An 18,962-nucleotide genomic window follows, 5' to 3' on the forward strand; every position below is an offset into this window, starting at 1 on the left:
ATTTGATACCTTTGCACCTAGTTAAGTGTAAATGCTTCTACTGTTACTTGTGATGGACTTTTTTTGCAGTCATCTTGACATCCTAAATCCTGCGGTGTCAGTGTTTCACACTCAAAAGAACACTTAAGCCAGACACAGATGCCACGCTTGCTTACTTTTCAAAAATCCCTCTGAATGAGAGTGTCAGCAGAAAGCTTAAATTGTATGTGTGACATATGCACTTTTGTGTGTGTATGTGTGTGTGTGTGTGTGTGTGCGTGCACACAAACGTGTGTGGTATAAAGCGTGTACATTAAAATTCCCTTTTACTGCCCCCTTCCTCCCTCCTGTGTGTTGGCTTGGCGTCTCCCACCAGTCTGTGGTATGGAGGGCAGAGAGAGGGCCCCTCTCTCATGTCACTGACTGGAATTACACTTATGGTCATATAACAAGACTAAATGCACGAGGCAGAAATTGAGGTTTTCCATTTCAGGCAATGCTGCCTCATTGCTCAGCCTGGGTCTGACATTGCCTTTAGATATGTGTAGAAATTATGGTACTTGAGCGCTGGATCTAATATACTTAAAGTGTAGGAGTTAAAATTGAATTGCTTTGTTTAACAAGTTGTGTTTTAAAACAGAGATGTTTTTAAAGCAATCTGCTACAGGTACTTGAAACTCATATTAAGAAAGTGAGCAGGCAGTGATTTTCAGTCTGTCTGAAGCACAGATGCATGCATTATCTTGAACAGGATATTTTTAACTTCACTACTTTTGTTTTCTTTCATGATTCAAAAGAGGCTTAAGCACTCCTGCAATTTACAGGATGTGGCTGTGTGTTTGAAATCAGGAATGTTGTCCCTTTGATATGCCAGAAAGAGAAACAGTTCAGCAGTGATGCTGAAGGGACCCGGATGACACAAGTGAGTGGACACACATATGTAGGATTTGAAAACTGTTTCTGTGTGAGTGTGCATGTGTGCATTGCAGTAATGAGTAAAACATCAGGATCCAGGTAAAAAATCTAAATAAACAGCTTCTGTGAAAGCACTTGAGTTCATGACAAATTTTCCCAAGCGGGCAATAAAGTATCGTATCGTATCGTATCGTATCGTATCGTATCGTATCGTGTCGTGTCGTGTCGTGTTGTATCGTTCATTTATAGCAAGGGAATACACCAGAATTTCTCTGAATATAGCTCTTTTCACATTGAACTTGGGTGGAGGGTATTTCAGTTTCTCTTGAGACAAACAAACATTACAGTGAATGAAGACGGAATTCCATGTATCTGAGAAACTGTCATTGTTGACACCTGTGCTCTTTCTGCTAAGATAAGTCAGATCATCTGCTATGAAAGCTGAAATTTGGATGGATCGATAAGAACTGAGGATTTCCAAACAGGGTAACCTGCCACGAGTGGAAAGGTTTATAAGCAGTTTAAAGGAAATGATGTTGAACAACTTCAAAAATATTTAGACAGTAACCCATTTTAATTTGTCATTAAAAAAAAACTTTCCATACTTTTTAATTTCAATCATCTCACATAAGGAAACAATGAAGTGTGTGACTGGGCAAACACACTTACATGCAATGTCATTGTATGGTATTTAGGAATGTCATGGGGCCAGTTGGTGGTCGCGATGCTTCAGTTGCAACACAGACTATTTCTGAAATGACAAACAACAATCTGTTGTTATTATGTCTTCCCCAAAGCAAGGCGTCATATCAGAAAGAATGGCAACAGAAGCAGCATGCTCGTGTTTTTGTTGGGCGGCATGCTGTCGTTGACATTAGGCGTTCAAGTACACAGTGTTCTTAATTGGCTGAATAACTGACTATTTTGCTCTGCTGGTGATGAAACGCTGGAATCATTTCAATCTCTTATTATAATTATTCATCTGTTGCTGTGCTTCTGCTCTTATCGGCACATGTCTTGAAATTGGGTTTATCTGGGTTTTCAGCTACATGAAGCAGTAGCGTGGTCCTTGACATGTTCTGCTACTTGGGTATTATTGTTGTAGCTTAAGAGTATATGTGGAACAGCTGCAATCCCTGCTGCAGATAGATAGATATCAGAACCACCTTTAGAGAGTGTATAACTTGAAGTTTTTTGTATTGTACTATATTAGTGGAGGAATTTTGACCACTCTTTTTTTTTCTTTTACAGCGTTGCTTCAGTTCATTGAGGTTTGCTGGCATTTATTTATTTGTTTTAAGGTCCTACTACAGCATTGCTGTTAGGTTGAAGTTTTCACTGGCAGAGTCCATTGCAACAACTTGAATCATTTTAGGCCATTCCTTTGTAGATTTGCTGGTGTGCTTGGGATCACCGTTATGTTGCATGACCCAACATGGACTAAGCTTTAACCGTCAGATAAAAGGACTCACATTTGACTCTAGAATATTTTGGTATTCAGAGAAGTTCATGGTCAACTCAAGGACTGCAAGCTGCACAGGTCCTTTGACTGAAAAATAAATCATCACCCCTCCACCACCGTGCCTGACAGTTGGTATGAGGTGTTTGTGCTGACATGCTGTTTGGTTTCTGCCACTCATGGTGCTATGCTTTATGGCAGAACATCTTGTCAAACACTTGGTCATATCTGTCCAAAGGATATTCTTTCAGAAGTCTTGTGGTTTGCTCAAATGCAACTTTGCAAACCTAAACTGTGCGACTGGTATCTGCTTAGAGAGAAGAGGATTTCTTCTGGCAACTCTTCCAAACAAGCCATATGTATTTAGTCTTTTTCTAATTGTATTGCCATGAACTTGCTAACTGAGCCCTGGAGAGTCGGAGAAGTAGCTCTTACAACCTTAGGATGAATTTGCTGGGAAGACTGTGGCATTGTAGTAGACTGTCACTTATACAGAACCTCTCTACTCAAACTTTTTAGTCATTCTTCCAATCAAACACAAATTTATATAGTATTTTTACCTATACCTAAGTACTTTTATCTAACATGAACACACAACAGATACATCAGAGATAAGTCAGGGTTTAATATGTTGCTCAAGAACTACTGCCTACCTTCATAGACGGCCTGCTCTACCACAAGACCTGAATGCTCCAGACCAGTAAACTGCAAATACGTCTGCTTTAATAGATATGTTCACACACTTGCTGTTGATCCCTGAAATAAATGCATTTGATAAGCAGTATTTGGGTGCTACTTACTTTGTGAATTGCTATGAAAATAGTAAGTTTTTCCACAAACTGTGAAAACTTTTTTCTTCATATGCTTTTATACCTAAACAAGATCCAAACACATATATAAAGGTATTTAAAACACATTAACAAGTTAACAAACATAAGTAATTTTTGTATGAAAATAAAATTTTCCCTTACTAATTTCTTACTTCACTTATGTCTTAGTCATAGTTTAATGTACTGCATTAAATGGCCACACAAAAATTATGAACTAAGGATTTAATTAAAATCTTAGTAAACTGTAAATGATTGTTCATCTGATCCCTGCCAGGTAGGCATTTGTTGATTTATTAAATTGGAGGAGAAGAGATTAGATACTCACTCTAGTTTATAATTACTCATCGTTTTTTTTTTCTCAGACCCCCTCCTTTCATTTTCAAGCAAGTCTTTCCACCCATTAATAGCCAGCTCATTTCTTGTTCCTGTCAGACTCAAGTTTTCCCCTGGTCTCCTGGGGATCTTGCACCGAAGAAGGCAGATGGTATAGTCCTTCCACTGCAGTCAGCAGGAGACAGCACATCAGTTTCCTCGATTTATGCTTCCCACAGTTTGGAAAAAGCATCAGGCTGGCAGCTGTCCTGGGCAGAGATGAGTCAAGGGTCAAGTGTCACACTGATGTGGGCAACTGCATGGCTCAGCCCTGACCTTTAACCTAGACCTGCACGTGGACAGCCCTGTACTGTTATGTAGAGGAGAAATGCAGCTGTGCAACCAAACAAAAAACCTCAGCATGGCTCTTTGATGGAAACAGCGGTGAATATAAGCAACCACATTAGAGACAATACAGCAGAGCAACAAGGCAGCAGGGATTAACATAGCATCTATGATTAAACAGCCATTAGAACATGCAGATCAACATGAGCACACACATGACCTCCCACTTCCTCCCTGCCATATCCAGCCAACGCCCCATCAGACTCCCACGAGCCTGTCTCTGGTCTAAATGGGATCCTGATGTTCTGTTAAAGAAACCCCCACACCCACTCCCTGCCTTGCGTTCCCCTTAGCCAGAACCAAGGCTGTTAAATGCGGTTTTGCACTCCTCCCCTCGTTCTCAGCTGCTGCCGAGCGATGTTGACAAGAGGCAGCTGTTGTTGTGGTGAGAGGGTGCGAGTGATGCAGCAGGCAGCAACCAGAGGAGATACATAGATAAACCTGCAGATAACCAGACATATGGCCGGGGTCACCTTCAGCATGCGGGTATTAAATATGTGAGCGATTGCCTTTTTATCGGCACATAGGTCTGCGGTTGCGGCTTGTGGGGAATCTATTAGCTAATTAACATATGAGGATGAGAACATTTGGAAACAGGAGCTGCAGCTAAAGACCCTGACATGTTGAGAAGCTGCAGAATGTCTGCACACAAGCTGAGGAGCCTGCCTTAAAAGACAGGAAGGGGGTGTCTGGGTCGAGAGCTGGGAGCCAGTTTAGACAACTGGTATCTTGTAACGCTCTAATAAAACTCTTCCCTTTTTACTAATGTTTCCCCGTGGAGACAAGACCCAAACTGAGACCGAGAGTTTGGCAAGCTTGCTGATAATAAGCACACACAGACACACATACACACACACACACACACAGACACACACACGGCCAGAAGTAATATGGAGACAGGTAGGCTCACAGAGTAAAATATCTGCAATATCTTTTTTTTTTTCAAACTCTCCTTGGTAATAATGATTAATAGCTGAACGTAGCATGTATGTGCTGGGGTGACCCCACTGTCCCTGGCTTTATATGTGACGCTGTATTTCTGGCATCTGTTGCTTTCAGCAGAAGCTCAGATCCAGGTGTCTTGTCCTTAAGGCAAAGTTCTCATGTGCAGCACGTATTTGTAGTTTATCTATGCTGGTGTATGAGGTGCTGAGTGACACTCCCTGTTCCATTTTGTCAGGATGTGTCAACACCCTCATTGCCTCTACTTTTTATCCCTCTACACCTCTCCCTCCTGACTCTTTTTTAGATGTGTGTTGCAGCTCTCACAAGGATGACACTTATTTTTTTTTCTTTTCTTAGTCAAGGTGTTATTCTATCTTCAAGGTGAAGGCTAACTGAGAATGAGTTGAGTGAATTTCATGGAGAACACAAGACTTCAAAGTGGGTAAAGGCCTAAATGGTCAAGTTACATGCACTCATACAAAACAGATTCCTTCATGTGTGAGTGATGGAATGCAACATTTTGATGCCCTTTACCCGAAACCCTTTTGGATCCATTGTTGAAAACATGATAAGATTAAATAAATTATATCCATCTAAGGGCAGTCGCGGCTCAAAGAGTTGGCAGTTTGTCTTGTAACCGGAAGGTTGCCGGTTCGAGCCCCGGCTCGGAGTCTCAGCCGTTGTGTCCTTGCCGCCTACTGGTGATGGCCAGAGGGGCCGATGGCGCGATATGGCAGCCTCGCTTCTGTCAGTCTGCCCCAGGGCAGCTGTGGCTACAACTGTAGCTTGCCTCCACCAGTGTGTGAATGTGAGAGTGAATGAATTGTAAAGCGCTTTGAGGGTCCATTATTATTATCTATTTCTGAGAAAAGCCAACAGAAGGCTTTTTTCTCGTTTTAGTGGTAAGGAGTGGTGCTGAAGTAAATGCATCCAAACTACATGAAACAGATGCACAAATCCTGAGAAAATATCTTTTTTACAAAGTAGTTTTATAAATCACTGAAGCAACACATATGCCTCAGACACTTTTAGTGCAACTGCAACACATTCATTCGTTGCAAACATTTCAGATCATTCAGTCACAGGGGAATACGGTGTGGGTATGATTTCATTTATCACAAATCCATTGGCTCCTTCAGTGCAAAACAGGAATATAGCTGCAATAAATTTTCAAAAAATGGAAAACAGAGAATAGTCTGCACATGCAAACTATAGAAATTACACAAGAAATGGACTGAAAATCAGTAGCATGACGTCTTATGGAGTGATGAATCCAATTTGGAATTTTTTTTTTTTATTAAAGTGAGTCTCTACAGCAGGGATGCCAATACTCTGGGCCACATCCAGCCCAACATGTTCAACATCTGTAAAACATGGTGGAGGCTCTGTCCTGATTTGGGGCTGCATTCTAGCCAGTGGTGTTGGAGATCTTGTCGAAATTGATGAAATTATGAACAAAAACAAGTATCATCAGCTTTCGATCCACCATGAAATATCTTCTAGAAAGAATCTGATTGTCAGCAGCCTAATTCAAACACACTGCCAATGCAGTAAAAGCATACCTGGCTAGAAGAACACATAATGGAACACCATCAGTCACTGACTGGCCTCCACATTACTGAAACAGTATGAGATCATCTTGACAGAGAACAGAACAAAAGGCAGCCAACATCCAAAGAAGAGCTTTGAATGTAATTCCAGAAGCCTGGAGAACTTTTCCTGAAGATTTCTTAAAGAAATGACAAGAAAGCTGAGTAAGAGTTAATTGTGGACATACCAAATAATAACATTCAACCCCATTAGATTTGTACAAATTCAGTTTTTTTCCTTTTATCCTGCACCTCCATTTTTGACATGTGTAAAAAAAAAAAAACCTGCCGTACCTATTTCTCAATAAATAGAAGCTTTTGTGTAGCACTGCATATACTGCTAAAAAGCTGTTTCCTACTCTTTTTCTTATTTGTAATTTGGGTGAATTGAGATTTTTATATTTCACATTATTTTTTGTTGCTCACCGAGCATGAAAAATGTGTTAACCCAGATTTCCAAACACAGTAAACAAAATAAAAAGCATTAAAAAAAAAACATAGACTGCCGCTAAAGCTACATTCTGCTCTATTCTTTTATCAGCGACTTACTGCCTAAGTTTCGTGACATGTTTAAGGGACTTACTGTTGTCTCTCTGGCTGTAATTCTGGACTGGCTCCTTCACTAATTGAGTGAGAGTACTTATTTGTATCCTGTTGGCCAAACAAGGTGCTGTCACACACACAAAGACTTGGAAATATATAGCTGTACACACACATGGACACACAAAGTGGCTCCACTTGTCATGTGATGCAAACCTTGTGATAGCTGATATTGTTACAGGAGACACATTCCAGTAGGACTTGTTGGGAGATCTTAGGTGTGAGCGTGTGTTTTTGTGTGTGTATGCAAAAAGATGAGCTCCTTTAAACCAGTTTGTCCATCAGCAGGTCTCAATGGCATAACTTCACACCTTCAGCAGCAAAACCACAGAATACATCCTCTTACTGCTATTTTTTGCCCCTTTGAGTCATCTGCTAAAATTGTGGTTTCCACTATCAACTAGCGTCTGCAGCCTCATCAGCTCTTTTAACAGCAATGGAGGACACTGAAGTCCCATCAGCTGCTTTGACCATGTGGCTCTAATAACAGAGGTTTTTATATGTGGAGCTGGGGGAAGGGTCACTTGTTATCAAAAAAACAAGAAGTGTGGAAGGGCTGTGGGGAGAGTTCTCCGCTTAAATTTTCTGCATGGGTGTTACTGCCAGCCATCTGACTAACAAAAAAAATCTTCTTGTCTGCATTTATAAACTCGAATTGAGTCATAATCTGCAGTTCGTCATTGAAGCCGACTACCTGGTCTCCATAGAAACACAGATTTTGAGCATATTAATCTTGCACTTCACCAAATTAATTGTGTGGTTAATACCTGCTGCCTTATGTAAACACTATATTTCAGTTTTATCACTTATGAATTATTCAAAATGAAATGTATTATTAAAAGAGGCCCACAGAAAAAACATTCTTATACATTTAGACTCAGGCTGAACAACACTATCCCCAAATTATTCATGAAAAGGGGCCCTAAAAGCTCCACATTAGAGCTCATACACACAAATAATGCTGATATATTGTAAAATGGAAAAACTACCTTCCCTGCACTTGTGAGGAATAACAAAGAGAAAGGGATCTTTAAATCTAGTATATGATTATAATTCTTTGTGGATTCACTGTGAAGCCTCCCTCTCTGAGTACCAACCTTTTAGACTCCTATTTGTAAAAGGAAAGGGGGTTGGGGCTAATTTCTTGACTTCATTTTAGAAGTCTATCTTGGTTTGTTCAGTAGGTCTTAAGGAAACTGTTTTTTCATAGAATGTAGATACTAAAAAGTGAGGTTATTGACTCTAAACCCTACCCAGACTAATGCGTTATTCAATGTATCTTGAAATTTTATATGCTAGACCAGTGATGTCAAACTCATTTTAAATTGTGGGCCACATATAGGGGCCCACTCTGAAATTATGTGGGCCAGACACTATATGATAAATGTGTAAACTTACACTGCAATGACTGACCTGTAATTATAAAATATAAGGTTCTCATTAATTCACAGAAAATGTCCTTAAAGAAACAAAAAACAAAACACAACAAAAAACTGCAGTCTCACTGTAATAGTGGAAAAACAGAATTTTCCTGTTATTTAATTGTTTATCTGTTAGTTAATTACTTTGTTTAAAAGTTAAAAGTTCAAAATCTATGCACTCCCTCACATGAAGCTGTCCAGTGGACCGGATTGGAATCGTTGTCTGGCCCATTCTGGCCCTCGGGGCTTATGTTTGACTTTCCTGCGCTACCCCAAAGCATTAATCAGCTAAGAAACCTATCAGCATATGGATCATAAAAATACAGTGTGGTTTCAGCCCTGATTAAAAATGGGTATTATAATAATAATTTGTAATCTCATATGTTTTAACTATAGGTGCACATTAGATATGCAGAAAAGTGATAAAATACAGAAGAAAAAGAAATACGACGTAAAACAGCACACGTCAAAAGCAGATGCATGGATACTGCGTATACTTGGGTAAATACACGTATCCTGGCTACTTTTGAACGCTGGTAACCTGGGTTACTAATATCCTATCCAGGCTGCTAAAGAGCTGCAAACGTAAGCCAGCCGTCACTCTGCCGGAGCCTCCGCCCCGCCGGTATGTTCACGGGAACTCCCCCCTAAGTTCCCCGGCTCTCTTCTCTCTGCTCATTCTCTCCATGAGCGTTCACACACTCATACACACAATCCCTCTCTGTCACACACACGGAGCCTCTGCGTGTTGAAGCAAACCTCCGTATGCTTTCTCCGCTCTTCCCCGGCTACCCGAAAAGCGGCTGTTCGGTTTCGCAGTCTGCGTCGAGCCTTGTCGTGACAGAGTTTGGAAACGGCTGAAGGAGTTAAGGAGGGGAGACGAAGGTAAGCGATGCGGTCAGAATGAGCGCTTTCCCTTGTCCCTGTTTGGAAAACTTTACCGTGCGATTACCGCCGTCCCCGCTGCATTGTAAGGGTGGTGAGGGGGGGTCGCCTGTACCATCAGCTGCGGGGTTTTTCATAACTGGGGCGTGTTTATTGGGGGTATTTGTCTTTGCGCGCGCGTAATGGTGCGTGCAAATTCGCACAAGTGCCCTTTCACTTCAGTGGGGGATCCTCCAGTCGTGTGAAAGGAAGTTTGGAGATTGGACGCGCAGATTGTAGCGGATCTTTGAACCTGCCCGCTGCAAACAGCACGGAAGCTGTGAGCGAAACCTTGCGGGAAAGCTGCTGAAGCGCTCAGGTAACTTGACTTTGTGGCGTAAATGAACTTAACGTCTGGATTTAAAAGCAATTCTGTAAGTTATTTTGATCGTATTTATGATGCTCTGGGTACTATAAACGATTTCCCCCACGTTGGGAGTCCAAGAGCCTCACAGAGAACGACTAATTAAAGGATTTATGTAAAATGCCTTTTTTCTGAGTGCACAGTGCATAATTGTTAAATAAATGTTTACTCCTATAGCACCTTCCACGCGGAAATACACGCGTGAAACATTTTTAAACCAAAAATTGCTGTTTATTACTATGTGTCTCCAATATGGAAACGACACTCCCATAATGTGTTTGTTTGTGCGCATATATGTTTGTGTGTCCGTGCCACTGCGGCGATATCCTGTCATATCGTGTGAGGTGGGGGTCAGTCACAGGGTCTCTCCCCCGGTATTCTCCTAGAATAGATGTGACACACACACACATGCACATAAGCACACACACTATGAGAGGCATCTTCTGTTATAATTCCTGCCTTTTCTTTTAGTGATGACCCGTAATGACCTCAGTTCTTAGATTTTTGTGCCCTTTGAAGCCCGCTGTAGCTTACACACCTGAAAGACACTTTATTTTAAAAACCCACAAATAGCACTTTCCCACCTGTGACATTGTCAGTGTGTTTTTTCTCATTGATGCTTTGCAGTACATGCGTCATCTCCTTGCATCTACTTCACCATTTGATTTCAGTCCCGGCTATGCACGAGTGTGTAATTGTATTATCTTGTTTTCTAAGTAGTTCTATAGGTGTTTATCAAAATACTGATTCAACTTATTGCTGGAAGTGAACAGCTTAGATATAAAAGTGAATTAGTCACAGCAGAAAAGCTTTTATTGTTATATTCCTTATTCCAGGCTTTGAAAATTATTATTTCTTCATCCCTATGAGCACAGAGATGCTCATAGGGATGCATTTCTGAAGGACTGTATAAGCAATCAACACAGTCCAGGGCTTGACATATAGCCTGTCAGTTGTATAGCTATTCCTTTTATTGTAGAGTGGAGAGTGGTAGGAATGAGTCAGAGAGGGGAGCAACAAACCAATTCTTTCTTGTGGCTCCCTGGCCTGTTCACTGGATGTGTGTGTGTGTGTGTGTGTGTGTGTGTGTGTGTTAGAGAGAGAAAGAGAGAGGGAGAAGGAATGAGAGGATCTTGTCTGCCGTAACTCGAGCCTGGCTGGACACACTGACTCTTTAAAGGCCACAAAGACTGCTCTGCTTGAACTCTTGGGAATGTGGATGTTTGGGTGTGTGTGTGTATGTGTTGCATCACCAGACCTTGTCACATTTTCACATACTTATCTTGTTCTAATCATCAGTGACAGATGTAAAATATTTGTTTTTCATATATATCTTTTTAATTTAAGTTATTGTATTCAGTAAGTAATTGACTCCTTAAGAGTCTCAGGGCTTGGCTTTTCAAATGTAAAGATTTCCTGTTTTTTTTTGTGTGTGTTGTGAATGGAAAGGAGGCACTAATTCAGCTTTTCCTTTCTATGCTCAAGCAGATTTCGAAACTCCTTTAATGATTTAGTAAGTTAAGGTGAAGAAACACTAGCCGACCGCAGTAAATTCAAAACAGAACCGCACAGCAATGTTGGACTCATAACGTTTGGCAAAAAAATGTGCAGTATATGCACGAGATTCCTTTTGTGTTCAAATTTAGTTGGCATAACTGTAACTAAGCAGACCGGGAACTAGCAAATTTAGAAAGGACATTGATTTTTTTTAATTTTAAATATGAATTGTTCTCGTCTGATACTTGATCTGTTTCAGAAAAGAAGAGTCTGACTATTTTTTAGGGAGTTAAAGTTTATCGATACATTGGCCGATGTACCTTTGAAACATGCATGCACGTTGTTATAGTTATATGTGAGAGACAAAATTGTGGAGTCATTCTTTTACTTTACAGTAGTTTCTTTGTCATACTAATTAGCAGCTGTACACACTGAGATTGTGCAATAACATAAATTACTTCTAGTGTCTTTTCCTGCATCTTCTTTTGTTGGAAAGGTTCACAAACAGTTTTTATATCAGCATGCATTGGACAGCATATACATCAATACTATATATCTGTGACAGACCAGTGTATTAATTTAGGTCTAACTGGGACTGCAACAACGCATCACTTTGCTGATTTAATAAACAATATTTTTCATTTGTTTCAAATAATTGTTGAGTTCATTTTTAGAGCCAGCACATCAATTTATAACGTATCTCTTGTGTAAGCGTGTGTGTTAGAACACATTTAATAGAATGAATGCTATTGAGAGAACAAATAAAATTTGCATGTGCATGTTTTTCTTCTTGTCACCAGTGGGCTGAGCAATGCTTTCCCCTTGTGAAATGTGATGTTAAGTTAGCTCACGGCCTGAATCAATGGGTAAACTTACACTACATGCACAAAAGAACTGGGCCACCTACACATTACATGTACACGAGCTGCTTGGTCTTGAAAACCCGGAGATTTGGAGCTCTGTAGTTGTTGGGTCAGCAGTGATTTAATGACTTTTAGACACTATATGCCACACCACTCACTCTGAACCTGCTCTGCAACTTTACATGGGCTGCCACTTTGTGATTAAGTTGATCAGGCTTCTAATCACTTCCACCTTGTAATACCGCTTATTTTTGATCATAAAATATCTCGGAGGGAAGAAATTTCATGGACTATTACAATCTCTTTAGAATGGCCCTTCTTTCACAAATGTTTGTAAAGGCATTTATGATTTTATACAACTGAGGCAATGGGCCTGAAAACACCAACATTGGAAGATTAAGAGGTGTGGTCAAATACTTTTCAAATAGTGTGTCTGAGTCTCAACCCACAGGAGGATAATTAGTACATTCACACTTAACAGGGGAATAATACTTTATACATAACAGGTACTTTGTAACCGCAGACCCTTTTGAAACCCTGCACTATAACCTGACATGTACCTCCCTAGAAATGTAGCTATATGTTAGCGTCAAAGCCTGCACAGGTATGGCATCAGAGTAAACTGCATCGCAGGCTCTACATATATTCACCACTAGTATAAAGTAAGTGTGAGAGCGTGAGAGAGGCCGAGCAGTTTGGGTTCTTCTCTCTTCACTGATTAGCGACGGTTGTTTCCTTTTATATTAAATGATTCCAAAGTGTTACAGTTCTTGATACTGAGAAGCTGAGATTTCCTGTCCTATTCTTAATCCATCATTTGAAAGTGTACATTTGATGATTATTCAAGTGAATACAGTCCTGGTCCCTTCCTCTTCTTTCCTTTCACCTGCATATTGCAAAGGAGATTGGTTTGGTTTGTTATTATTCTAACTATTAATTATTTTAACTTCTCTGTAAGTTGATCACCTACTTTGAGTGGAACGGTGGGCGGATAGGCGAGAGAGAGTTTGGAACTGTATTTATGCGATTTCTCACCTCACAGATGTGTGTCTTTTCGCAGGTGCCTGTGTGTGTGGATCTTTGCCCGTGTGTGTGTGTGTATGTATTTTTGTGCGCACTACTAAGGGTGTGTGATATTAATCTGGTTTTCGTCCAGCTCTCACATAGGCGTAGAAGGACAGTAAGTGCCTAGCAACAATATCCCCATTGGAGTACTTTGGGAGTGTCCTGATGTAATTTAGTAATGAATGTGGTTGTGGTGGGTTCACACAGACAGATGTAGCTTGGCTCAGTGGGCTGAGTCACAAACTGCAGACTCACACTGTCCTGTTTGATTCTTGTTCATGTTTGGTCTATTTATAGCTGTTTTAGGTATTAAGTACAACATCTCTTGTTACCAAGGCAAAGGCAACAAATAACAGATTAACTCTGAATATAAATCACCTGTGGGAATTTGACAAAGAGAGTTTGATGTGAGCATATGATGTTTATATATGATGCTAATATTCCATATGTCTGAAAAGCACAAATATGACTACTAATTGTGTGAATTCCTCTACTTTCATTGATTATGTCTGTGCTTTATGAGCGATGCAATTATTATTATTTTTTACAGTACCTTGTTTTTTTCCATTGTTAGAGAGGATTTTTGAGGAACTCGTCATTATCAAAGCTGAGGATGGAAGGTGCTATTTTTGCAATTTGTTGAAAACTCAGATTTGCATTTGGGGATTTGCGCTATATAAAAATATGCAACTTTATTTGATTAAACTTGTCTCCGGGGCTAGATTGGATTTTAGGATTGTTTATTTTCAGAGGTGTGGGATGTGAGTGGGGTGTTATATTACCTATAAGTGTGTGTGTGGTTTTTTTTTTTTTTTTTTTTTTTTAAACTTTCTTTTCATTTGACTTTTTTAACAATGCATTCAGTGGGAATGTCCATTAAACCTTCATCAGGTGTCATGCGCTGTTCTTGTGCTGTTACTCTAGGGTTATTTTTGCCTCTTTCAGCTCAGGAGGGAGATTTTAGAGCTCTGAGAAACTAACCTTACTAATTTCATCAAGATTTAACTGAATTAGGATTTGGAGGCCTCTGCTGCAAAGTAAGATTGTGGAATTTGAGTAGCTCAAGGCATTCAGTAACCAGAAAGGTCTAAATAAAGGTGCTCCTGCAGTTTGGGGAAGCCTTTGTATCCTGTGTTTTAAAGAGAAAAAGTAGAAGTGAGGGTCTTTCAGTCTTTTGACTCTGTTTTGACCACTGGTTCTTTAACCCATCCATCCATGCATTCATCCATCCATCCATGGACAGGCTGTGGGGTTTGAGTCAGAGTTATTCCTACACCACCCTAGGGATTTATTCTCCAGGTTGCCTCCTGACTGAGGTGAGTCCAACTGGGTGGAGACCCTGGGGGCAGAACCAGGACACGCCTGTTCTTTAATCTGTTTTTTATAACTTTGTGAAAATACAACACGTTAAAGCATATTTTTTAAAAAAGTAACAGTAACACTGATGGACATAAAAAAAATGTGTATTGCACATTGCAGTTTTTCACTTTTGTTGTTTCTTCTCATGCAGAATTCTGTAAACCTACATCTCTTTTTAATTAGTGTTTTGTATTGTTAAATAGTGAAATTACCTCCAATAGTAGACACTGTTCTCTTAACAACATGCACTCAGTAAATGCATTTGTTTGGTGACTCTGTGAATGCTAAATCCTCACAAACATGCAAGATGGTATATAATAGGAGTCTAGTTGGTTATGTAACAGGAAAGAAATACAAAAGAAAACTGTGTTTGAACTAACATAGGCACGCAAAAACTTTTTTAAAAACGAGATCCTCATCCAGTGTTCGGCTCTCTGTCAGACAGCTGCTGTGTGCGAATCACAGTTTTTAAGCCATATAAAGAGAAGAAAGAATCCAGTGGCATGAAAATGTTAATCACATTTCATTTTTGGATTACTTTCATGCAAAATTATCAGTTGCATCACATCCACACCCAAACTCTCTGAGTGTTTGTGTCTGGCTTTAAGTCTAGATGTGTGTGAGTGTGTGCGCGCACGTGGTGGGATGGTGAGGGTGTGGTGTGTCTGTAGTCAAGCCAACATTAAACCGAGTACCAGGACACCGACTGCTGTTGGCCTTCTCACATTTATGCTTTCTAATTGATTCTGAGTGTGATTTATGTAGCTCTCTGCACCCACATGCGCTTGCCTGCCCTTGGTTGTGCAAGCACACACACCCACGTGCACACACACTAACACACAAAGCTGTGTAACTCATCATTGTAGCACAAGGCCGTATTGTATTGAGTGTCTTCATGGCCTTTTTTGTGACACATTCATTCACATTTCCCAGAAACATGTGTCTAGTGTGTGTGTGGGTAGGTGGGTGGTCGTCTCATATTCCGTGTAACACTGCCGGCTGCTAAAAATTAAGACATGACAGGGAAAGTGTGAGTGTGATAGTGAGAAGTGGGTGTGGGTGTTTTGGGGAAGCTGCATGTCAATAAGCTGAAGTTACTCAGTTTAGTAACCACAGCCTTTTGCCTTCAGGTGCTCAAGTGCCGCCCAAATAGTTAATTGTTTTTTGGGGTTTTTTTTGGAAGGCATACAATTATTTTATGGCTTGATTTCTGAAAGCTAGCAACTCAGAGAAATGAGGAAAGAGAAATCCAGATAGAAGCAACTGAGGAGATTGCAATCAAAGGGGTAAAGGTAGGGTTATACCAGCTACCGGCAGGTTTGTGTTATGGTGTAGTGTTTCCATGACAGTGGTCGTTATAATTAGACAACAGTATAATTACAAAGTTGATAACAATACTCGGTAAACCTTTGTGTGACTTAAAAAAAAGTCCTATATGCATGCAACTAGATTTTAACTTGGTCAATCTTGCGATACACATGGTGATATGCATTATTTACCTGTTTCTTATGACTGTTCAAACGGGGAACAACAATAAAAACAAAAACATAATTAGCATGTGGTTGTCAAAATAAGGCCAAACAGAAGAGTTCTAAAATTGAAAACAGCGTTAGGAATAGAGCACAGCCACAATGGAGTGATTCATGCACAAGCGAGTGGGAGGTGGACTGTGCCCAGTGGCCTCTCCTAGCTACCTTTAACCACTGAGAGATCCACCCTGGGAAAAAGGAAGTAGGACAAAATAAAAAGAGGTTGAGGGAGCGAGGATGAAGATTAGTGAGAAAGTGATGAAGATCCTGACACGGTAATTCAGAGATCTCCCACAATCACTCTACAGCCCCATTGACTGGCTCCATTGTAGCCGCAGTAAAGCACGCTCGTGCTCATTGGCTGGTTGGTTCTGAATGTCGCTGCTTCTCATCTGTGAACTCTGGAATTTGTGTGTGCGTTTGTGTGTGATGAGTTAATGGCTATCCATTGAGTGGTTGATTGTGTCCTGTTGTCCACACTGGAGCTCTTTGTCCAGACTCTATGCACTGTCACACATACGTGCATTTACACGCACATCTGAATACAAACCAGGCATTCCTCCAGTGGCAGGGCACTTGCCAAGCGAGAAAGTAAAAGAGAGACTAACAGGACCATTCATAGTCATGGTGGTGTGGTTCTTCTTGGCCCTAGTTCCAGACATGAATGGGTTTGAGGCTAAAAATATTTTATTGCAGCTTTTTATGCTTGTTTTGATTCTCCTGCTCTTTTCATTACCTCTCCTCTTTTAGGTTCTCTCACAGTGGAAACAATTGAAGCCTGTGCTGCATTAAGGTGCATTTATGAGAATTGTTTTGAGTTTATAGAGTGGTTGCACTCATTCAAGGTGTAAATTTGTTGAAATGACAGTCTTGGAAGGTAAACAAGACAGAGCAGGAAAAGACTGTCAAAATGTCATGAGGCACATCCGCGTCCGTGACATCATGAGGAGACTTTGTGCACCTTTGCCCCTTCATTCAGTGCGATGGCTTGGCCTGCGATACCCTGAGCTGTATAGCAGACAGGCTGACTAAGTGACAGAGGCAAAGGGGTGTTTAACTGGTCAGTGTGGGTAGACCATGCGTCTCACTGGCTACCACAGATGGACAAAGACAAGAGGGGAAAAAATGGAGAAATGGCGAGTTAGAAAGAGAAGCACAGAGACGTTAAGGAAAGGCTGCCAGAAAAACTCACAGGGTGAGGGAATTGGAAAGACAGAAATGTGGGTAAATAATTCGATCCACCATTGTGAATTTGCTTCCCCACTAAAATACCACCAGGGAACTAGGGGGAGAGATTATTTCAGGCTCTTGTTTATTATGCCAGCCTGTGTCTTGGGACAGAGTTAAGGTCCTGCAAGCTGTAAGTACATTAACATGCAAGTTTGGAAGAGAAGAAGGGGAGGAGGAGAAGGGCGGCAGTCTTTCTGAGGAAGAGACAACTCAAATGCACCAGTGCCCGCTCTTGTTTTTTCCCCTCAGTTTAATCTAAATCCATTCAAGAAGCTTTATTGGCAAGATAAGATCGCTCTGACATTGCCAAGGCTTAAGTGCACCTCTCCCTCTTTCTAGTTGTACGGAGGCGGAAGTAGGTTGGTGCTGAGAGAGGAATGACAGCCTTTATCCCGGTCAGTAAACACAAGCCAAGGGAGTCCCTATATTGTTTATAGTGTGTCTCTAACTCTCCACTCCCGTACATAGACACTTAGGACGCCAGCACAGTCACTCAGTCAGAGACACACACAGTAAATATAGATATCCAGGCCTGCGTACACACACAAATACGAGGTCGCATATACAGTAGGAGCGCATAGATAGACATGTACAGGCACACACACTTTGAGGTCGTGGTTGGATGAAGCAGGGGTATGTGTTTTAGTGTACGTGTGTGTGTGGTGGATTTTTGGCAGCCTGTATACGGTAAACTGGTCAAATCCCAGCACATTCAAGCTTCTTTCCTGCCTGCCAGTCTGACCACTAGTGGCTTTAAGTGTGTGTGTGTGTGTGTGTGTGTGTGTGTGTGTGTGTGTGTGTGTGTGTGTGTGTGTGTGTGTGTGTGAGAGAGTGAAACGGCTTCATAACAAAGTAATCTTTAGCAAACATTAGATAAACTCATGTAGATCTGCTGATTTTATGGCATTTAGAAAATATTTTACGTGACTTGATTTGCAGCAGCTGCGTTTCTGTGAGGAAAGGGTAAGCCTTCATTTCTAGACAGTGCTTGCATAATTTCCATCTGCTGGAATTTTTGCGTATATACAATTCAACTATAGCATCATGTTTTCCGTCTTATTTCACAATACAAAAAAGCTACTAGTGACTAAGGCTCCAAAATCCTCATTTATGTAAGCCATACGTCACATTTGTTGCTTAAAGTGTACCACTCATTTCCTGGCCTTTCTATGCCCGCTATATACTCTGACCACCTCTTTGCAACTTCAGCACTTAATTTGGTGCCTCCTTTTCTTCCTTTCTGTCTCACTTCTCACACTTCTGTCTTCCCTGTTGTTTTCACTGCTCTTATTGTCCTTAACCAAATCATTTTCCCACCTTCATAAAACCCTGTAGCTATTTTAATTTGACTGATTGACTCTTATACAGTATGTTGTGCAAAATGGTTTGTTTGCTACTAACAGAACTGTGTTGCCACAGCATTTCTGCTCCGTGAGGTAGAAGGTTATTACCTCTGTGGCTCATTTTTCTTGGCTGGGGTTCCCGGGGAGAAGTTTTTAAGGTTGGGTGGCTGTAGCTGTTGCTGTGGGTACATAACTACAAGTGAGCTGGTTTTAGAAAAGCAGGGGAAGACTGGGTGAGCAGAGTAAACAGCCATAAAGTAAACAGGTCAAGATGCCCTTGAGCTACTCGTTGAACTTGAACAACCCTTGTGGAGTTGCTTCTTTGCCAGCAGC

The 18,962-nt window shown here is 40.8% G+C and overlaps 1 protein-coding gene across 1 annotated transcript in view; it reads left to right on the forward strand.

The window, feature by feature from the left end:
* Nucleotides 1–9,122: 9,122 nt before the first annotated feature.
* The window catches only part of ppp2r3a (protein phosphatase 2, regulatory subunit B'', alpha), a 63,617-nt gene continuing 53,777 nt past the window's right edge, over nucleotides 9,123–18,962 (forward strand). The window contains exon 1 of the mRNA XM_026153017.2: nucleotides 9,123–9,340. The gene's annotated coding sequence lies outside the window, so the exon portion shown is untranslated. The remainder of the gene's footprint in view (nucleotides 9,341–18,962) is intronic.

The sequence above is a fragment of the Astatotilapia calliptera genome, chromosome 19 (genome assembly GCF_964374335.1).
Source record: "Astatotilapia calliptera chromosome 19, fAstCal68.1, whole genome shotgun sequence".
Classification (NCBI taxonomy): Eukaryota; Metazoa; Chordata; class Actinopteri; order Cichliformes; family Cichlidae; genus Astatotilapia; species Astatotilapia calliptera.